Source organism: Vicia villosa, linkage group LG7 (assembly GCF_029867415.1).
Source record: "Vicia villosa cultivar HV-30 ecotype Madison, WI linkage group LG7, Vvil1.0, whole genome shotgun sequence".
Lineage (NCBI taxonomy): Eukaryota > Viridiplantae > Streptophyta > Magnoliopsida > Fabales > Fabaceae > Vicia > Vicia villosa.
In genome coordinates, this window is record NC_081186.1 from 21,389,515 (window position 1) to 21,410,632 (window position 21,118).

General features: G+C 36.3%; 1 long non-coding RNA gene across 1 annotated transcript; it reads left to right on the top strand.

Moving 5' to 3' along the window:
- The first annotated feature begins 6,666 nt into the window (after window positions 1–6,666).
- Window positions 6,667–7,363, top strand: LOC131617012 (uncharacterized). Its single transcript, XR_009288392.1, has 3 exons — window positions 6,667–6,764; window positions 7,143–7,214; window positions 7,283–7,363. It is a non-coding gene; the product is annotated as an uncharacterized LOC131617012 (long non-coding RNA).
- Window positions 7,364–21,118: the final 13,755 nt, after the last annotated feature.

Below are 21,118 nucleotides of genomic sequence, written 5' to 3' on the forward strand. Positions count from 1 at the left end.
CTAAGAGAAGTTTGTAGAATTAAAGGAAAATAGTTAGATTGGAACTACATGGCAAACCGATAATTTTCGCATAGTTGAGGGGCAATATGGTCATTGATCATGGCATGAACCACTTAAGGGCTTGTTTGGATACAAACCTCATTCTTATGTGATGCAAAATCAGAATTTAGAAGAGAGAAAGGAAGAGGAAACGTGAAACTTGGAGAGAGGAGAGAAGTTCATCATCTTCATCAAGCTCTTGCATGTGTGGGAAGCTTTAACAACCATGGAGGAAGAACCATGATCAAGTGGTAGAATCATCTTCTTCATCCTTCCAAACTCAGGATCAGTATCATCATCATCTCCATTATTCTACCATGCAAACCAGAATCTCCATGGCATGAGGTGAGTTCCATTAGATAGAACTTGGGTAGGTAGTTTGGAAATGTATGCATGTTGGATTTTGGGTTTAGTTTGATGCTTTGCATGCTTGATCAATTGATGAAAATGTGTTCTCATTATGATAATAAATCTATTGGATCGTTATTACATGTTTGAGTTTGAATTAGGATTGATTGAGATGCAAAAATAGAGGTTAGAACCCTAAAATCCGTGTTCTGCACTGTCAGGTTCGCTACAGCGAACTCTGTGTTCGCTGCAGCGAATGTCTGCAGACTGCACTTTTGTGTTTCACTAAAACGACCATAACTTGAGTTCTACAACTCGAAACGGAGCGCCTTCAGAAGCGTCGGAAAGTTCTTTCAGTTCTCTATGTGATATTGCTTAGATAACATGATTTTGATGCAGATATAAATTATGGCATATGATTAGGTGTTGCTTGGTTTTAGAATAAGCACAATTTAGCCTTGAGTTTATGTCAATGAGATGTTATCCTTGGGTTGAACTTAGACTAGGATGTTACCCTAACTATTAGGTTGTATAATGTTATCCTAAATGAGTGTATGTATGTTTACTATAGCTTTTTATTCGGTTATCAGTGGCTGCATATAGAATTTGGGGCTTGGGGACCCCAAACGCGTTTATGCATTTTGCTGATTTTGCAGAGTTCGCTGCAGCGAAATTTCATTCGCTTGTAGCGAACTGTGTAGCGAATAAACCTGGGAGTGGAATTGATTTATTCGCTGTAGCGAACTTTCATTCACTGTAGCGAATCGGGGCTTCGCTGGGAGTTCGCTGTAGCGAACTAGTTTGATGCAGAATTGATAATCCTCCCATATGAGTGCAGTTTCGTTTCGTATCGGAATCGAAGGCCTCTTATGACTTGTATGATATGATGATACATGTTTTAAGTGTATGAGACTATGATATGATCACTATCCAAATTGTATGCATGTATGCTTGAGAAATGCAATTGTGTGGATTATATTGTGGCATGATTATTGTTGTTCTCGTTCATTCCGGTTGAACGTTCGTAGACTCTTGCTTGTGTGGCCTGATTGTGTTATGGTATGCTTGAATCGGAGTGGGCCTAGGCTATTAGGGGGTAAATTGCATAGAACACTTGATACCGTTGCGATGTGCTTGTGCGGGCCGTAGGGGGCACTTCCACACTTGCAGTACACATCAGCGTTCTCGGTATGTTCTACACACCTGAGCTACCATTGCGATGTGGATGTGGAGGTCTTATAGGGCGTTTCTCCACTAGCGGTTACACATCGGCGTGCTTGGTATGGTGGAGAAGTAATGCCATGTAGGCAACATTACTTTCGATTCGTCTCTAGTGATGCCACGTAGGCAAGATCACTAGGCTTTCGCTCGGTAGGCTCGTGTTGTCAAGATGGCATTTTGTACTGAGCTGGCTGGGTCCCTCACACGTGCGTTTTGATGGTTGACGAGGTCGTGACGCCATATAGGCAATGTTACTGCTGTAACTCGTCACGAATGGGGTGCCACTTAGGACTCATTTGTTCCATCGTGCAGTGTGCCAGTATAAGTCGTAAGTCGTGGAACTGTACTTGTTTGTGATGGAGTTGAGCCTGTTTGTTGCTGTTGCCTCATTGGATAGTTATGGGACTTCCAATGGTGGTGTTACCTTGTTTGTACTTGTACCCAGCCGTGAGGAAAACCCGGATTCTCGGTGAATCCGTTTGATTGCATCAACCTTGTAGAACCGAGCGAGCCCATAAGATAGGGGAACTCACTAAGATTTAGTAATCTCACCCCAATCATCTTAATATTTTCAGGAACAGGTTAGAAGCAAATGGATTGCTCGAAGGATTGATTTGAAGACTGTGGATAAGTAAATGGCAGGAAGACCTCGTCAGACGTTATCTTTCCCCTGTGTATTGTTGAAGACAAGCCGATCGTATATATCTTAGTTGGAAACTTGAATTGTATATGATTTTGATTTCTTGTCTTTACCGCTTATGTATGTTTCTTGTACCATTTATAGCATCATTACATATTATTCTAGACATATATGTATGGGGTGTTACAGTTGGTATCAGAGCAGGTCGATTCTTGTCCCTGCCATGAGACATCAATAGCAATTCTCTTCGTCCTCACATGTGTGTGTTGCTCACCCGATTTCTACTATCATAATATTCATTCGTTGAGCCTGGCCAGCTCACTGACTGTATATGCGATAGATAAGATTGTGGTAGAGCCATTACAAGGATGCGTAAGATCCGAAATGACTCGAGCTGAAGCAGTCGAAGCCAGTTGAGTAGAAGGGATGTTGAGATTGTCCTCCATAAGAGGAGTGTCTGTCGAGGAATCCTGGACAACCCAACTGTCGTAGTAAGGTTTGAAATGATTGGGAGTTCTAAGATTTCGATTGGACAGAGTGAACCTTCTTTGGATCCTTGTAGTAGTGGAGGAAATTCACGAAGCGACTGAGTGGGAATGAAGTAAGGGATTTTGTGATAAAGTCCAACTTAGGAATTTTCTGCTCGATCATGGTGTCAGTAGCAGACATGGATGGAGAAACGGTTGAATGGGAAAACGTTTGGGAGTTTGGACAGATATATTGGATCTTTTAGTTACTTTGGCCTGGGCGATACTTGGATGAATAAGGTGCTACACTCTGACTCGTTCTAGTGTACCCCAAGTAGTAGATAGTTACCCAGTGAAGGACTGATCGAACAAGTGGAAGTGGTGACCTCCAATTGGGAAAACTCCTAGACGTCTGTTCTAGTGGAAGGAGCTATTGCATCTCCATGCTCATTCTGAAATGCGTGAGTCCTAGAACTACGCTAGGTGTTGGGTACTTAGATGGATTAAACTAGTGGTTATCTGCAACATCGGCGGGTTGAACGCATTTTGTGATTGTTGTTGTAGCCATGATATTCTGATATGGTGGGAGTTATCTTTAAGGATTCTCTTGTGTATGCCCTGTGTGACTGAGTACACACCCGACGTATGAACTCGAACTGAATTCTTATCAAGCCAGATCTAGCTTGTTACGTTTAAAGGAAGTTAACCCTGAACGTGTAACACTCTTAGGTTCCAGCATCCTAAGGAGTGTGACTGAAAGGACTTGAGGAGCAATGACCCAAGTGGGAGACCTGTCCAGTTATTGTTGGTTGTGGCGATAGGATACGAGTGGAGATTGTTATACGCTACTAGATAAGTTACTTGAATTCATGGCCTCGGAGTTGGACCACCATGTTAGTACTACTAGACAAGTATGACGCTGCAATATCGCTGCCGCACACGGGATGCGTGAGTCATCTTTTCCGATAGATGCGGGGGAGTGTTGGTATGCAAGGTAGGATCCTGATTTGGTACTCGTGAGACACGAACCCAAAATTCTCATAAGGTAGGTGGAATGAGAATCCATATGTCACCTTCGATGATTGAGGATCATGCGAGCTGGTGACAATGAGATGGATTAGATTCTAACACTACACTTATGAGGATACCTTGGGTGGTCGTGGTGCGTGAGAATTTTAGGTTTCTACATTGTGGATGAAGTGTATCTTGGATTAGCTCGATGTGGGGGTATACCTAGAGGAGTATCTGTAGATCCTCAGTGATGTGGATAATGCCGAACTTGGATAAGTAGAGGTACATCGGTTTTGGGAGTGTCGTGGAATTTTAAACGGGGATGTCTGAGGCACCGAGTATGATCTCTTATTTTGTGACTAAACATTTGCTGTTAGAAATGTTGCATTGGGATAGCGCAACCAAAGAAGTCAGCTTTGTGTTAGCTTCAGAGACAAAAAGGCATTAGACGACTACGTGATTGAATTGCGACTGAGAAGAGGTTATTACATAAGTCAAGTCGCGTGAGTTATTAGAAGTATTGTCACACCAACAGTATGAAGTCGTATGGTTGGGAAGAGTTACCGTGGCAGCTGTAAGGTTTGGATATCGGTAAGATAAGGCAAACTCGTACTCAGAGAAAATATTTGGATTTTAGAGTTCTTGAACCAAGGCATGTTGACCGGGTTGTGTTCGAATGAACCTAATCCAAAATAATGGAAGATTTGGTGACTTGATTTTTGGGATCACTCAACCTCAGGGAGTAGTGGGCGATGGGTGTGTTTAAGATTCTGGCGTGTGTTGTATTTGGACGAGTGCCGAGGAGGAACTGTTGCTACTAAGAGACTAAGTGTGATGTAGTAAAGGAACTAAGTGGACCATGGACAAAGTGTAATTTAGAGGATTGCAAGAAGTGTATGATAGGTGGAGATCAGAGTAGCGCAACGAATAGGAAAAACCAGATGATTATGTAGTGGGTATGGACGAACTACTTGTAGGATTTTGTGTTGGAATAAAGATATCTTCCTAAGAGAATTCACTAGAGTAATGTTTTGGTTTGTTTCTATCTCTCAGTGATCTGCCACAATCTTGAGAGGTAATGTTGATGGACCGGCTTAGAGGAGGCTTCATGATTGATGTGTGATCAGATGTTCCCCTGGTCGACTATCAGACTTGTGAGTATTGTGACCATTGAAATGATGAAGCCAAGTAAAGGATGCCACTTGACGGAGACTCGTTGGGGATATGTCTTGTGCACTTATGAGCGTGCGTGAAAACTTGGATGATGGTTGTAGGACTGCTGTTAGAGTTTACCCCTTTGTCAATGGAACTTTATGGGGAGTTTCCGGATATCAATGTTGTAGTTGCGGGGTTGTACACCCTTGTGGCTTGCAGTTGTAGTCGTGTAGTCTAAGGCTGTATCAAGGATCGAAGTAAAAGTTTTGTCGTACCGAGACAGTAGACTTAGAGCAAGTCAATTTGAGCATCTGGGAATCAGAATTCGGGAATAAGGAATTCAACAAGCATCTACGTGACACCTTATGGATTCGTTTGGAAGTGAATCTAGAATGTCGTCATTAGAAAGAGACGATATTGCAGGAATGTATGGACTTGAGATGATGAATGAGACTAAGGGAAGGAAGTGTAAATTTTGTGGTTTAAGTTGAGTAGGATTAGGCTTAGCAGACATTTCAGATGAGAATTGTCCAACCAGATGAATTACCAAGAATCTTGAAGCTACGCAGACTCAGTGCAAAGAAGTAAGGTTGTGAACCTTGGAAGGATCATTCTGAAGTATGTTGATGCGGAGTATCAGAAGAGATATGTTGTATGTGGACTACGGTCCCAGTCAAGAGTGTTTGGACACAAGTGTATAGATGAGTTGTGTTTCTTGGATGGAACAACTTTCAATGGAAGTAGCGAGGTTTATCCAAGGGAGGAATATGTAAGGAGCGTTCATCCCCTCGTTGAAAAAAGATGTGAGAAGCTTGTTATCATGGTGATTGGAAGGAATTCGAGGGCAAATTCTATTTAAGGGGGGGAGAATGTAATATCCCATATCGTCTAAGAATGTATATTTATACACTATGAAGGACTAAGAGAAGTTTGTAGAATTAAAGGAAAATAGTTAGATTGGAACTACATGGCAAACCGATAATTTTCGCATAGTTGAGGGGAAATATGGTCATTGATCATGGCATGAACCACTTAAGGGCTTGTTTGGATACAAACCTCATTCTTATGTGATGCAAAATCAGAATTTAGAAGAGAGCAAGGAAGAGGAAACGTGAAACTTGGAGAAGAGGAGAGAAGTTCATCATCTTCATCAAGCTCTTGCATGTGTGGGAAGCTTTAACAACCATGGAGGAAGAACCATGATCAAGTGGTAGAATCATCTTCTTCATCCTTCCAAACTCAGAATCAGTATCATCATCATCTCCATTATTCTACCATGCAAACCAGAATCTCCATGGCATGAGGTGAGTTCCATTAGATAGAACTTGGGTAGGTAGTTTGGAAATGTATGCATGTTGGATTTTGGGTTGAGTTTGATGCTTTGCATGCTTGATCAATTGATGAAAATGTGTTCTCATCAACTACCTAACTAAGATTATAATATACCAATTAACTCCCTTAATTGCCCTTTTGCTTTTTTAAATTTGCACTAACATATGCCCATTTTGGTAATTTGCTAAATCAAACTTCTATTAGACCAATCAAATGTACCTATTATTCCAAGTGGTACCCTTTTCTAAATTTTTCTATTGTTTATTTGCTAACAACAACTAAACCATTGGATAATATTGAAGTTTGATCAATCCTTTTACATGGTAGATAACAGGTTCACCAAATTTCAATATTTCCCTCTCATTCTCTCCTTTACATTCATTCTACATCCATCTCTCTCTCTCTCTCTCTCTCTCTCTCTCCCTCCCTCTCTCTCTCTCTCTCTCTCTCTCTCTCTCTCTCTCTCATTTCAATTCGCCCAACCTTTCATCACATCTCCGCGTATTCCACAGGTAATATACGAATCCATGAGGAAATACCGTTCTCAACTGGTATTTCTGAGCTTATTTTCTAAAATATGATGTATTAATGTTGAAACACATGTTGTTCTGATTTTTATAGTTCTCTTTCTACTGATTTTGTTGAATGATGTCAAAGTTATGATTTTTATAGTGTTCTTCACAAACACACAACTCTGTTTCTCCCTTCGCTCTGCTTCTTCTTCTTCTTCATGTTTTCTTCACCTTTGTGTTTCACATAAAGTTTGTATTTTTATAATGTTTTTTGTAGTTAAGTGTTCTACACATAAAATTTGTATTTTTATACTATTCTTTGTAGTTAAGTGTTCTCCACATAAAGTTTGGATTTTTATACTGTTCATGGTGACTCAGCTAACTCTTCTATATTTTCTAATATGCTTTACTGTGTAGAGTAGCTGAGATATGCCAAAGAGTAGAACATGACATGGAAATTCTTGGTGAAGATGCTCATTTTACATATAGGTCTGAACATGATGGTTTGAATTGCATTAGTGGATTGTGATGCATAATGTTTGACATTGATGTTGCAGGGCATGGTGTTTATGGTTCTGAAGACAATGCAGAAGCACATATCAGGTTTTGCTTTATGATGCTGGTGATGCTTTATGATAGGAAGTAATTCCTATCAAGACAATAAGATTAGGGTTTCAACAATAAAAAGAGAAAGACATTAAAATAAACTAAGGAAATTAAAATAAAAGATAAACTTTGATTTCTTTGATTGATCCCAAATGTCTCTATGAGACTACATTATATACTACTCTAAATGGATATCAAACCTAAAAGCCCAACAACTATTAAAGGCCCAAATACAACTAGAATCTAATAACAATAATAATAAATAATATTGTAAATATTATTATCCTCCTCTATCATTGCCGCCGGGTTCACTTGAACCTTGTCCTCAAGGTTCTAAAATTACTCCCGGATCCCATTGCTTAAACGGAACAATCATAACAAACAAAAATTCAAGCACTAATGTTATTAACATTGTTGTGCTGGTTTCCAAAATTAAGAGTACCTTGGCTAGAGTTTTCAAAGAGTTTATTTGATTAATCAACTTGATAAGTTTTGCAACTGTCAAAGATAGATCAGACCTTGGTATTAACACCAGAAACTCTTGTGCAGATACAAATGATTTCCTATTTTGCTGAGACAATAATAAAGCAATTGTCCATGATTTGTTAGCACACAAAAATTCATCCTTTCTACTCAAGTCCCTTGCTCCAAGACTTAGCAGCAAAATCATGTTTTCAAAATTGCCATTAATTGTAAGGTCACTACAATCATTTTGAGATAGGAGTTTTCTCCCTATATTGGACAATCGTTGCCTAACAACAGTTTTTGAGGAAGTGGTTTGTTGACCTTTGGAAAGTGTTGTAGATGTCTCAATGTTTGCTCCATATTCCTTCAATGTATCATAAATCCCCTCAATACTATCATCTTTCATGCATATCAAGAAGTAACTACTCAACTGAGCCTTAGGTGTACCAACATTTAACAGAGTCGCAAACGCATGCGTAAACCACAGTTGAGACATCATGCGGTAAGTCTTGACAGCAACTTCTATATCATTCTTATGAATTCGAACAAGAGACTTGTCTATTTTGGACAGAAGAGAATGAGGCGAAAACAGCTTCTGGTCTTCAGCTCTGGCCTCTTCATAAGACTGATCGCCGATTCGATTCTTTTCACAAGCATAACCAAGACCTGGACTGAAAATCCGAAAAGACTCGGTCACTGTCCCAACATGAAAAACCAGACTCATTGTCGTATGAGTCCTAACCATATCCTTACGCAAATTGCAATGACGAACTTTCCATGTGAACTTCCCATTCAAAAGATAAGAAACAGGGCCATGCGATTTCCTCTTAGCAGTCAACCTATGCCAAGAATCACGATGAATGGTTTTCGAATCATAAACAACATTCCCAAATACCAAACAATAACTAGAGAAACAGTCCCATTTGGAAGAAGAAGTTCTGCTAGGGTCCATGATTTGAAGATAAATAGAATTATAACCAGACAAAGCTTGTGAATCACCCTTAGGATATATCAACAGACAGCAATAGTAACCACCTACCTCAAAATATAAATCAAAGAAATAATCAGAATTAGGACCTAATAAATCTCCCAGAGTTTCATCAGAATTGACCGCAAGACCCTTGAGTTGCTCAATTTCTTCAGCATCGCCGACTTCATCTAGTTGAAGCTCTGCGTGAATGACGTCGTAATCAGAATTAGAACCTAATAAATCTCCCAGAGTTTCATCAGAATTGACCGCAAGACCCTTGAGTTGCTCAATTTCTTCAGCATCGCCGACTTCATCTAGTTGAAGCTCTGCGTGAATGACGTCGGCAATATCCTCTTTGGCGGGATTAGGTTTGAGAAGACCTTGTATAATGAACTCTTTGCGTTTGAGAGCGATTTCTTTGTCGATTTCACCGAATAAGTCGTCTTGAGAGGATTCAATAGAGGAAGCTTCGTCGAAAACGTCTTCGGCATCGTCGATTACAGTGCGACAAGTGGTTTGGTTGTTTTTAAAATCCTCTTCATCTTCTGGTATAATGAGAGATTTCTCAATATTTGTTGACGCTTTGCTCAGAGATTCCGCCGTCGCTGTGAATTGGGGATACCGTTTAGATTCTATATTGAAGTGAGAAGCAAATATTTGAGATCTAATTTGTTTTGATTTTAATTGAAAGTGAAATCGGGAGAGACGGTGGGTGTAGGGATAAACCACTGAGGATGGGGTTTGAGGTGTGTGGAGAGGGTTTCGCCCATTTTCATTGTAAAGTGAGCTGCCGGAAATGATATAAACAGATTTGTTTTTGAGTGTTTTTTTAAAAGAAGGATGAGTTACATGGAGAGATTTAACAGAACCCCTTCTAATTTTAAAATGGGTTTGATATTGATGACCATTTATAGAAGAGGTGTTTGTTGGTTGGAGTGGTTGATGATAATTATTGTGGTAGAATGGATAATGAGATGATGAATATGAGTTAGGTGGTGGTGGATATGAGGTAGGTGTATGAGGTGAATATCCATGATTTAGATAAAATTTTGGTGATGAAGATCCATGAGTGTAGTAAGGTGTGAAGAGTTCCCATGGGAATGATGGAAATGAAGGTGTTGGTGTGGGTGTGGAATAGGTTGGAGGAATGCTCCATTGATGAGATGAAGGTGGATGATAAGCATAATCCATAGGAGGATTTGAGTACATGGATGAAAGCACCAATTGATAGGATGTAATTCCTATCAAGACAATAAGATTAGGGTTTCAACAATAAAAAGAGAAAGACATTAAAATAAACTAAGGAAATTAAAATAAAAGATAAACTTTGATTTCTTTGATTGATCCCAAATGTCTCTATGAGACTACATTATATACTACTCTAAATGGATATCAAACCTAAAAGCCCAACAACTATTAAAGGCCCAAATACAACTAGAATCTAATAACAATAATAATAAATAATATTGTAAATATTATTATCCTCCTCTATCAAATGCTAACAGTAACCAAACATCATCAAGAAACATTTCACACCTAAAGTGATAGAGGAGGATAATAATATTTACAATATTATTTATTATTATTGTTATTAGATTCTAGTTGTATTTGGGCCTTTAATAGTTGTTGGGCTTTTAGGTTTGATATCCATTTAGAGTAGTATATAATGTAGTCTCATAGAGACATTTGGGATCAATCAAAGAAATCAAAGTTATCTTTTAATTCTATTTTCTTAGTTTGTTTACTTGTTTCTCTTAGTTTTGTAAGCCTTGTTAGGGTTAGCATTTTGCATCCTATCAGCATTTATGCAGTAGGATTAGGCAGCTGATGTGTGTTTTACTGCAGGTTAATGAGGAGGTTTGTAGGTTTGCATCATGACTATTGCAGGAGATTTAAACATTTTGATGTTGAAACCTTTGTTGAAGAAGTATTTGTGATTGTGAAGGATGTAGAGTGCTACCTGGAACACCTGAAACATTGAAAATGAACTTCATGGCTGCATACGCATTCTTCTTCAGAATATCAAAATAACTTTGCTTTGAAGATATCTATCAAATTCGTTTCAGCACTAAACATAAGCGTTTGATGAAACTTCACCATTTTGATAGTGCAAGGTATAATCAAATCAGGGATGCTTCGCCACTGACATCCTCTTCTAAGTTGAATTTAATTATTGTTCATCCTTTTTAAATGCTACTATTTCTGTTTAAATTGTGCTTAAAAATTACTAAGGTATGATGTTGTTTGACTGCGGAAGATATTTTTCTGGTCGAAACGCTACTATTTTCTGTCTCACTTCTGTCTGAGACTGAGTTTATTTTGTTGTTGTTCTGTGTTGGCCTTTCAATTGTACATATTAATATATTAATAAATTGCAGAATCGTTCTATGTACCATTATAATGGGTTTGGGTGCTTGTGTTAATTTTAGTTTTAGGTGACTTATATTATATTTCTATATGCAGTTGGTGAAATTTATTGTAGAATCTTTATCTATGTACCATTATATTAGGTCTGACTAATGTCAATCGCATATATTAATATTTTTTTTCATATTGATAGTTTAGCCTATATCTATTTTTCTTGACCGTTTATCTTTGAAAATATAGTATCAAATCTTTTGAATATAGTGATTCAAAATTTTCCCTGATCTCTCACATCATGTCTGCTCTAATGTACAAGGACAAAATTTCACTTTGAACCAATAGTTTGTTCACTAAACTGTTGTGCAATAATGTAACACCACATTATGTAAGAATGCTTTCTGGAGATTGATATTGACATTGCTCATAACGGTCATAGACTTGTTGTTTGAATATTTACTTTTCTTCTATTGTACGAGTATATTCATAGCATTACTTTTCTGGTGTGATAAATCAACCTGCTGTGTTGTAGTTAGACTTAGGTAAAAGATTCCTTAATATTTGACATCTCCAAGGTATAATCTTTGAAATTTTAAAAAATATATATTATATGGATAAGTAAATAACTATTAGATTATTTTTAACTCCAAGCTAACTTGAATTTTTGTGGGATATTTGATGAGTATATTTGTATTAAAATGTCTTGTGCACTAGACTAAGTCATGGCTTTGGATTGTTTGTTTGTGTGTTGTGCTTCAGTGGTTACAATAGGTTGAAATTAGGTGATATATAGGTAAGGATAGATATATATAATTTGATTAATAATTTTATTGGAAGTCAAATTCTACATCACTAATACTAGAACAAACTTGATTAGCATCAAACGTAAATAGATAGATACGTGTATAATTTGTGGACTTTTAAAATTGAGATATTTTCAAATTATGTAAATTGTTTATGGTTTCAAGTGGCTTTCTATATACTCTATAATTTCAAGAGCCTTTCTAATTGATGCCAAACAAGGGAAACCAAAAGGAGATAGTGTAAGCTTGACGATGTACATATTGACAAAGCTTAATTTTTACTTGATAGGTTATTACATGATATGTTATTATGTGATATATTGAAGCACCTGTAATGGACAAATAAGCTAGATTTTTCGGGATTTTGTCCAAAAGTTTGTACCTTTTAAATATTCTTTATGCGATAAAGCAGTAAAATGTCCTAACTCTCTACTACTAGGTTGTACTTTCGCATACTTTTTGTTATTTAATTTTAAGCAAAGTCAAAAGTTTCTGACTTTAGCTGTAAAAAAATGTATGACTGATTCCTTCACTTATCATCCCAATGTCATCAAATCTATCAATTTTTTGGTCACTCATATTTACCGAGAAGGAAACCACTGCGCGGATAGGTTAGCTAATTTAGGCTTACAGATTCCTGATTTTACTTGGTGGGATATAGTGCATAGGGATATTCTAATGGACTTTGCTAGAAACTCTATTGGTCTTCCCTACTATAGAATTACTTGTTAAGGGATTTTGGTTCGGTCCCCCCGGTTTCTTCTCCCTGTATCTTCTTTTTTTTTTCTTATATATATTTTGTGGTGGCTGCTGACCACCTTCAGTTAAAAAAAAAATGTCATCACTTTACTTTCTCTTCATTTTGGCTAAATACCATGTTTTAAAATGTCTTCATTCACTAACAGTGATCTGAGTAAAAACCATGTTTCAAAATGTCTACAAACACTGTAATCAAATACTAAGATAAATAATTTAAAATATTGAATTAAGTGTATGGTTAAATATAAATTGGAGTTTAGAAGTGAAAAACATGAGTGAAATTAAATGTATTGAAGAAAATCAGTGTTAGTATTGTAGTTATTAAGTTGAAATGATTTTAAATTTTACTAATAAATCACGTTATACTATAATAGTATAATTGGAATTTAGATTCTGTAAATTTGGATTTTGATGATTTTTATTTTAATCTGTCTCTCTATCTTACATATTCTTTTTTTTCTTTTTTTAAAATATAATTTAATTTATATAATTATTATTTATTTTATAATAAATTAATTCATTTTAAATTTCAGATTTACATGTGTAATCAAAATCTATCGTTATTTCACGGGTTACTATCACTACAATATCTTTTTTATTTTAAGCAGCAAAATATTTGTAAATATTTATAATTATTAGTGATATTTATAAATATTTATAGTTACTAAACATAATGGATTTATGGTGATTTACTACATATTTATTTGTAAGTTATTGACACTCTAAATTTTCAATGTTCTAATTAATCATACTAAAAAATTTCTACATGAAAACACCTCTCCATCACAATTCAAATTAATTAACATATATAATTAGTCCTCATGGTATACTTAATATTAGCTTCATATTGATATGGACTTGGAATAATCCTTAATTAAAATTTTATTATTTATTTTATGTTTTATTTTTAATAATCAAAATAATATTATTTTACGGGTCACTATCACCATAATTCATTTTTTTAATTTATCAATAAAATGTTTGTAAATATTTATAGTTATTAATGATATTTTTAAATATTTATAATGATTAAACATATTAAATTTATCATGTTGGTGATTTGCTACATTTTTATTTTTAAATATTTGTAGTTAATAACTAATTTTATAATAAGAGAGTAAGGTTTATACTGATCTTGAATGAGAAACCACTACCTGAAAATAATTATTTATATAGATTTCAATAAAAAATAAATAATTTTAATAATTAATTTAATAATAATAATGTTATATAATCAGTTTATTCTTGATAATTTGCTGCTGTTTGATAGAATTTAAGGTCATTACTAATTTTGGTGAGTATTACATGGTTCAACATGGACGAAATACACATTGATATCTGTGTTCTGCACTATCAAGTTCGCTACAGCGAACTCTGTGTTCGCTGCAGCGAATGTCTGCAGACTGCACTTTTGTGTTTCACTAAAACGATCATAACTTGAGTTTTACAACTCGAAACGGAGCGCCGTCAGAAGCGTCGAAAAGGTCTTTCAGTTCTCTATGTGATATTGCTTAGATAACATGATTTTGATGCATATATAAATTATGGCACATGATTAGGTGTTGCTTGGTTTTAGAATAAGCACAATTTAGCCTTGAGTTTATGTCAATGAGATGTTATCCTTGGGTTGAACTTAGACTAGGATGTTACCCTAACTATTAGGTTGTATAATGTTATCCTAAATGAGTGTATGTATGTTTACTATAGCTTGTTATTCGATTATCAGTGGCTGCATATAGAATTTGGGGCTTGGGGACCCCAAACGCGTTTCTGCATTTTGCTGATTTTGTAGAGTTCGCTGCAGCGAACTTTCATTCGCTGTAGCAAATGATTCGCTGTAGCGAACTGTGTAGCGAATAAATCTGGGATTTGAATTGATTTATTCGCTGTAGCGAACTTTCATTTGCTGTAGCGAATCGGGGCTTCGCTGGGAGTTCGCTGTAGCGAACTAGTCTGATGCAGAATTGATAATCCTCCCATATGAGTGCAGTTTCGTTTCGTATCAAAATCGAAGGCCTCTTATGACTTGTATGATATGATGATACATGTTTTAAGTGTATGAGACTATGATATGATCACTATCCAAATTGTATGCATGTATGCTTGAGAAATGCAATTGTGTGGATTATATTGTGGCATGATTATTGTTGTTCTCGTTCGTTCCGGTTGAACGTTCGTAGACTCTTGCTTGTGTGGCCTGATTGTGTTATGGTATGCTTGAATCAGAGTGGGCCTAGGCTATTAGGGGGTAAATCGCATAGAACACTTGATACCGTTGCGACGTGCTTGTGCGGGCCGTAGGGGGCACTTCCACACTTGCAGTACACATCAGCGTTCTCGGTATGTTCTACACACCTGAGCTACCATTGCGATGTGGATGTGGAGATCTTATAGGGAGTTTCTCCACTAGCGGTTACACATCGGCGTGCTTGGTATGGTGGAGAAGTAATGCCATGTAGGCAACATTACTTTCGATTCGCCTCTAGTGATGCCACGTAGGCAAGATCACTAGGCTTTCGCTCGGTAGGCTCGTGTTGTCAAGATGGCGTTTTGTACTGAGCTGGATGGGTCCCTCACACGTGCGTTTTGATGGTTGACGAGGTCGTGACGCCATATAGGCAATGTTACTGCTGTAACTCGTCACGAATGGGGTGCCACTTAGGACTCATTTGTTCTATCGTGCAGTGTGCCGGTACAAGTCTCTTGATGCGATGCACGGGTGTAACTCACCGAGGGTGTGGATTGCGTAGCCTAATTAGTGGGCTGTAACTTACTCCTGGATTCCTCGTACATGGGTACGGGTCTGCATATTTGCTTGATTGTTGTTTGGTTCCAGGCTTACATGTGTTACGTGACGAGTAAGACTTATCTGGGATGAGCAGTGCCACTAGTAAGACTTGCCTGGGGTAAGCAGCGTGGTTCGTCATAAGTCGTAAGTCGTGGAACTGTACTTGTTTGTGATGGAGTTGAGCCTGTTTGTTGTTGTTGCCTCATTGGATAGTTATGGGACTTCCAATGGTGGTGTTACCTTGTTTGTACTTGTACCCAGCCGTGAGGAAAACCCGGATTCTCGGTGAATCCGTTTGATTGCATGAACCTTGTAGAACCGAGCGAGCCCATAAGATATGGGAACTCACTGAGATTTAGTAATCTCACCCCAATCATCTTAATATTTTCAGGAACAGGTTAGAAGCAAATGGATTGCTCGAAGGATTGCTTTGAAGACTGTGGATAAGTAAATGGCAGGAAGACCTCGTTAGACGTTATCTTTCCGCTGTGTATTGTTGAAGACAAGCCGATCGTATATATCTTAGTTGGAAACTTGAATTGTATATGATTTTGATTTCTTGTCTTTACCGCTTATGTATGTTTCTTGTACCATTTATAGCATCACTATATATTATTCTAGACATATATGTATGGGGTGTTACACAAAATACAATATAAGATATTTTATTTTAAAAAGAAATTTTCAAAATAACTGTTAGAAAAAAGATTGAATACAAAAGAAAAAAGTGGTAACAAAAAATACGATAAAAATAAAGTAATTTTGTGTTTGTTGTTTTTTTAGTATTCAACACTTTCACTTTGAAGAACAATTTTGCAGCAGCATTCACACAGTTTCACCATTTTCATGAACAAATCAACAAATCTCAATCATTTCAAAAAATCAAAATCTTCTTTCCAAATCTCATTCCACAGAATCCAAAACAGCAGAAAAAAACGTATAAAGTGTTTCTCAGAAAAATCAGGTTTTTCCAAAAACTAAATTGAATCTTTTCAATTACAACAATTTGATACGCCATATCAAACCGGAACTAAAACTTTCTCTCATTTAATTATACAAACAAATTTCACAATCAAATTAAAAAAACTTTCTAAAAGGAAATTAAAAAACTTTTACAATCAAATTAAAAAGATATCTTCAACTCATCTGATTTAATGAATCAAAATATGCATTTCATAAAAAGAAAAGCAACAAAAAATACCAGAAACAAATCTTTCACTTTTTTTACTCAATCAAAAATAGATCTTAATAACAGATTCAATTCAACCTCCATCATTAGTCCATTACATTATTCTCCTTGACGCCGCAAATCCTCTTAATAAGTACCAATCAAGTAAAATAATCATGAACCATATAGTTTTTCTATTCAAGATCCAAGCTATACTTCACCCTGCATCCAAAAAAATAACAAAAATGAAGATTAACCGACATTAATCAAATCAACTATTGTTATTTATTTAATTCTTAATTCAAAACAAAACTATGAATTATTTGAATTATGAATGAGAAATTTCAAGAACAGAAAATTCCATTTCAACCTCAGATTCAACAACAAAGCAATTCGGCTTACTACGAAATTTGAGTTCTTCAATTCGACTCCATGAAACAGCATAAAAAAACACGCTCTGAAATTGAATGAATAAAATAAATAAAATAAAAAACAAACTCTAAAAAGGAATGAAATCGCGGTATTTTAGTGTTCAATCCTCTTCCACCTTCAGATCCCGAGTGGCGAGTACGCCAATCTACATCTTCAGGTTTAAGAAGATTGAACAGGGGCAGCTGTCATACCCCAAAATTTGCCCACACTTTTAAAAAATTCAAAACAATTTAAAAATTTGAGTTTTTATAAAAATATTGGTTTCATTTACATTGACATCCTTAATTTTATAAATATTCAATTTAAAATCTACTTTAAAAATATAATAGTTTATACTTAAATTGTTATATTTTAATAAATAGAAAAATGTTTGTCTATGCTTCATACACTTTCAATTGGCTTTTCATTTCAAATAAATAACATAGCACAGTTGCTTAGGAAGCAAGGCTTGCAAATAAAAGGTCACGGGTTCAATTCTTGTTTGGTGCATTTCCATGTTTTTTAAACTTTAGGTCCATGGGCCTTTGGGTTGAATCATTTCCTTTTTAGGACCGATCTTGACCTAATTCCACTCTATAAATAGAGCACTCCACCTTCACTTTTTTCATCAACAATTTTTCTAAAACTTCCTCCATCAAGAATCACCAATATTTTTCACAAACCGTTGTTATTGTATATGCATATATTCACATTCACGTATACACACGTCACACTATTTTTCTTTTTTTTTTAACCCAAAGAAAATCTTATTTGAAAAGCATGGACGAAGAAATTATACAAAGCCATTCACACAATGTTACTGTAACATCCATTCAAAACTACTAATCTACTAATGTTCCAAACCTGTGAATAAATCATAACATCGATATACCATTCAATACGATCCAAAATTATACACTGTTTTTTTTCAAACCAGATCCAAAATTATACACCATTTTTCAAACCAGATCCAAAATTAACACAACAATAGAACTAATTCAGTCTTTAATAGTTTTCCTTGTTCAGAAGAATTGAGCCACAGTTTCACTAAATTCATCATAAACTTCAAACCACCGTCAAATTCATCGCATCATCTTCAGAACCCATCAAGCACTTGGATTCGTTTGTTTTGCAGGAAATCAAAAGAAATGCTATGGTCCCTGCATAACATCAACAAGAGAAGGAAATTCAAAGAACACAAAGATTGAGAAGCAACAGAATCAATTCCATAAAATCTGTCTCCGATTGCAAAGTCGCTCAAACTCCGATGAAGCTCAGCACCAGAATAGATCCTTTTGCCGTTCGGATCTCTCCCTCTCCACAACAACCAGCACCGTGACAACAAGCCAAGATCCACACCACCGATTCATAACTCAGAACCGATTCAATACAACTTTCATGAAATCATTAATCAACTCATGATTTAAACCTTCACTTTTCTCATTATTAATATCATGTATGCACTGATTTTCTTTTCTCAGGAAAGAACATGAATGGATTCAATGGAGTAAAAAAAACAGTAGAAGCTGCAAAAATTCGAACACCGAAAGAAGCAAAAAGAAGAATGCAAATCCGGACCCACCATATGAACTTTTCACGCGAACAGATCCGACACATTCCACCACTGTGGATTCAAAGATCTAATGCAGCGGACAACAACACCGTCACGACGACGACTCCCCACGCACCAAGCACCGGATCTGCAAACCATAACTGCGACATCCCTTCGATTTGCGTTCTCCGTGCGGATTGCTTCAGGTTTGCTCTATTTCGTTTTGGTCCATGCGATTTTGATTATTGATTTTGGTCTTGGAACTTTGAATGATTGAGAGGGGGGAAGAATATTTTCACGAAAAAAAAGGATAAGGACGTATGGATTGTGATTTCTGCTTTATCTCCTACTGATATCGTGTTGCTCATAGGCTGGTTTTATTTAATTTTATTTCTATATTTCATGCCACGTGTCTCTGAATAATTGGTCTGTGTTGGTTTTGTGTGGTACTCCCTCCGTCCCACAATGAGTGACCTATTTAGAATAAAATGATGTCCCAAAATGAATGACCCATTTCAATTTTCAATAATTTTTTTCCACTTCTACCCTCTAATTATTAAAATTTTCATCATTCCCAATATATAATAAGGGTATTATAGTAAAACTATTATTATCTCTCTTACTTTTAACCACTTTTCTTAATCTGTGTGAAATGGTGCGCTGAGTCACTCATTGTGGGACGGAGGGAGTAATATATAATGGCGCCCTTTTGTTTTTTTAGACATGGCTACGTGTCTTTATTTAATTGGCCAGGGGTTTAGGTTGAAAAGTCAAAATTGATAGATTTTAAAATAATAGCAATGCTGATAGTTGGAAGGGGATCCGTCCCGTTTTGTTTTTGTTTTTTTATTTAATTGTTTTATTAGTTTTAGAATTAAGAGTTTGTGGTATGGGCTATTGGGCCTAGCTAATTTCTAACCATCATCGAATTCTGTTTTGTATTCTCTAACTTCTTTTAACTACTTTGAGTTGTTTTATTTAATTAGGTTATTCTACTAACTAATGCCCTTTTAGTTCGCTAATTTTTATTCGTTTAATTTTTTAGTTTGGTTTTATAAACCATTTTAATTGAACTTGACTTTATTTGCAATTGATTCGATTAATTAGTTTTAGATCTTTATCATATAAAAAAACGAAATATTTCCATTTAGAATTTAATTGTTAGATTTCTCTTTCATAATATTTGTTTGTATTTCTTCCATTTTTCATACATCGTTTTAAAGATTTGTACTCACATTTTTGTTTTGGTTGCAATGCTGCTTGGATATCCATAACTTGGAAAGTAATCTTGAAAGTATGAGGTCCAATAGTTATGGGAAGATCTACTTCTCCAAAAACTGACTTTCTTGAACCATTGAACGCTTTGACAATGACGTGACTGTCCCTTAGCGGGAAATCCTTGAAGGATAATCTTGATAATGTTGATTTAGGCATGACGTTGAGAGAGGATCCATTGTCTATTAGGACTCTTGTGAGAACATCACCCATGCAGCTAACTGAGATGTTAAGTGGAAGGTTATGGTCCACTTCTTCTTCAGGAAGATCTTCGTCACAAAAACTCAGATTAGTTACTGCGGAGATGTTGGCAATGATGTTGTTGAATTGTCCTACGATAACACCAGGTTCTACGAAAACTTGTTCCAAAACTTTCTGTAGAGCTTCCCTATGAGCTTCATAACTCAATAGTAGGGAAAGCACTGATATCCTAGACAGAGTATGTAGCAGTTGATCTACAATGTTGTATTCACTCCTCTGGATTAATTTCAAGATCTCATCATTTTCTTTCGCTTGAACAACATTGGTCGGATGATTGTCTTGCTTATGTGGTGCTTCTTCCGAAGGTTTCTCCATATTTTTTGTTGTTCTATTGAAGACTCGTCCACTTCGAGTGACTCGACTAACATCAGCAATGTTGACAACAGACGATAATGGTATTTCCTTACCATTTTCAATGAATGTAGCATTGTACTTGTATGGTATAGCCTTGCTGGACTCATACGGTACAAGACCTGGTAAGTAGATGACTAATGGGACGACCGTTGTCTTCCTGCTGTCATACTTGACTTGCATTGGTTCAACTTGATTAATTTGAGGAGATACAGTAAAGACTTCGCCATCTTCTCTGTTGGCAAGAACTGTAATGGTATTTTCATCCATTAGTTTCTGAATATCGTTGCGAACGCGCAAACAACCTCGTGAATTTCTTCGACAAATTCTGCATCTACTGTAAGGATGGAAATCTGTTCCAAAGTAGGCAAGTCCATTTAAAGTCTTATGGAACCTGACTACCAATCCTTCGAGATCTTCAACTTTGTAGATTTTGTATTCTCCTGGACATCCTTGAACCATGTTGATGTCGCATTCAGTTTTGACTCGGATGTGTTGAATCCATCCTAAGTCCATTTGTTCTTGTAATGCAGCTTGAACTATAGCGCATCCTTGATTATTCTTTGGACAAATTTCACATGTGAAGTAGTTGTGAGGTGGTACATGGTCGTACCCAACTTGTC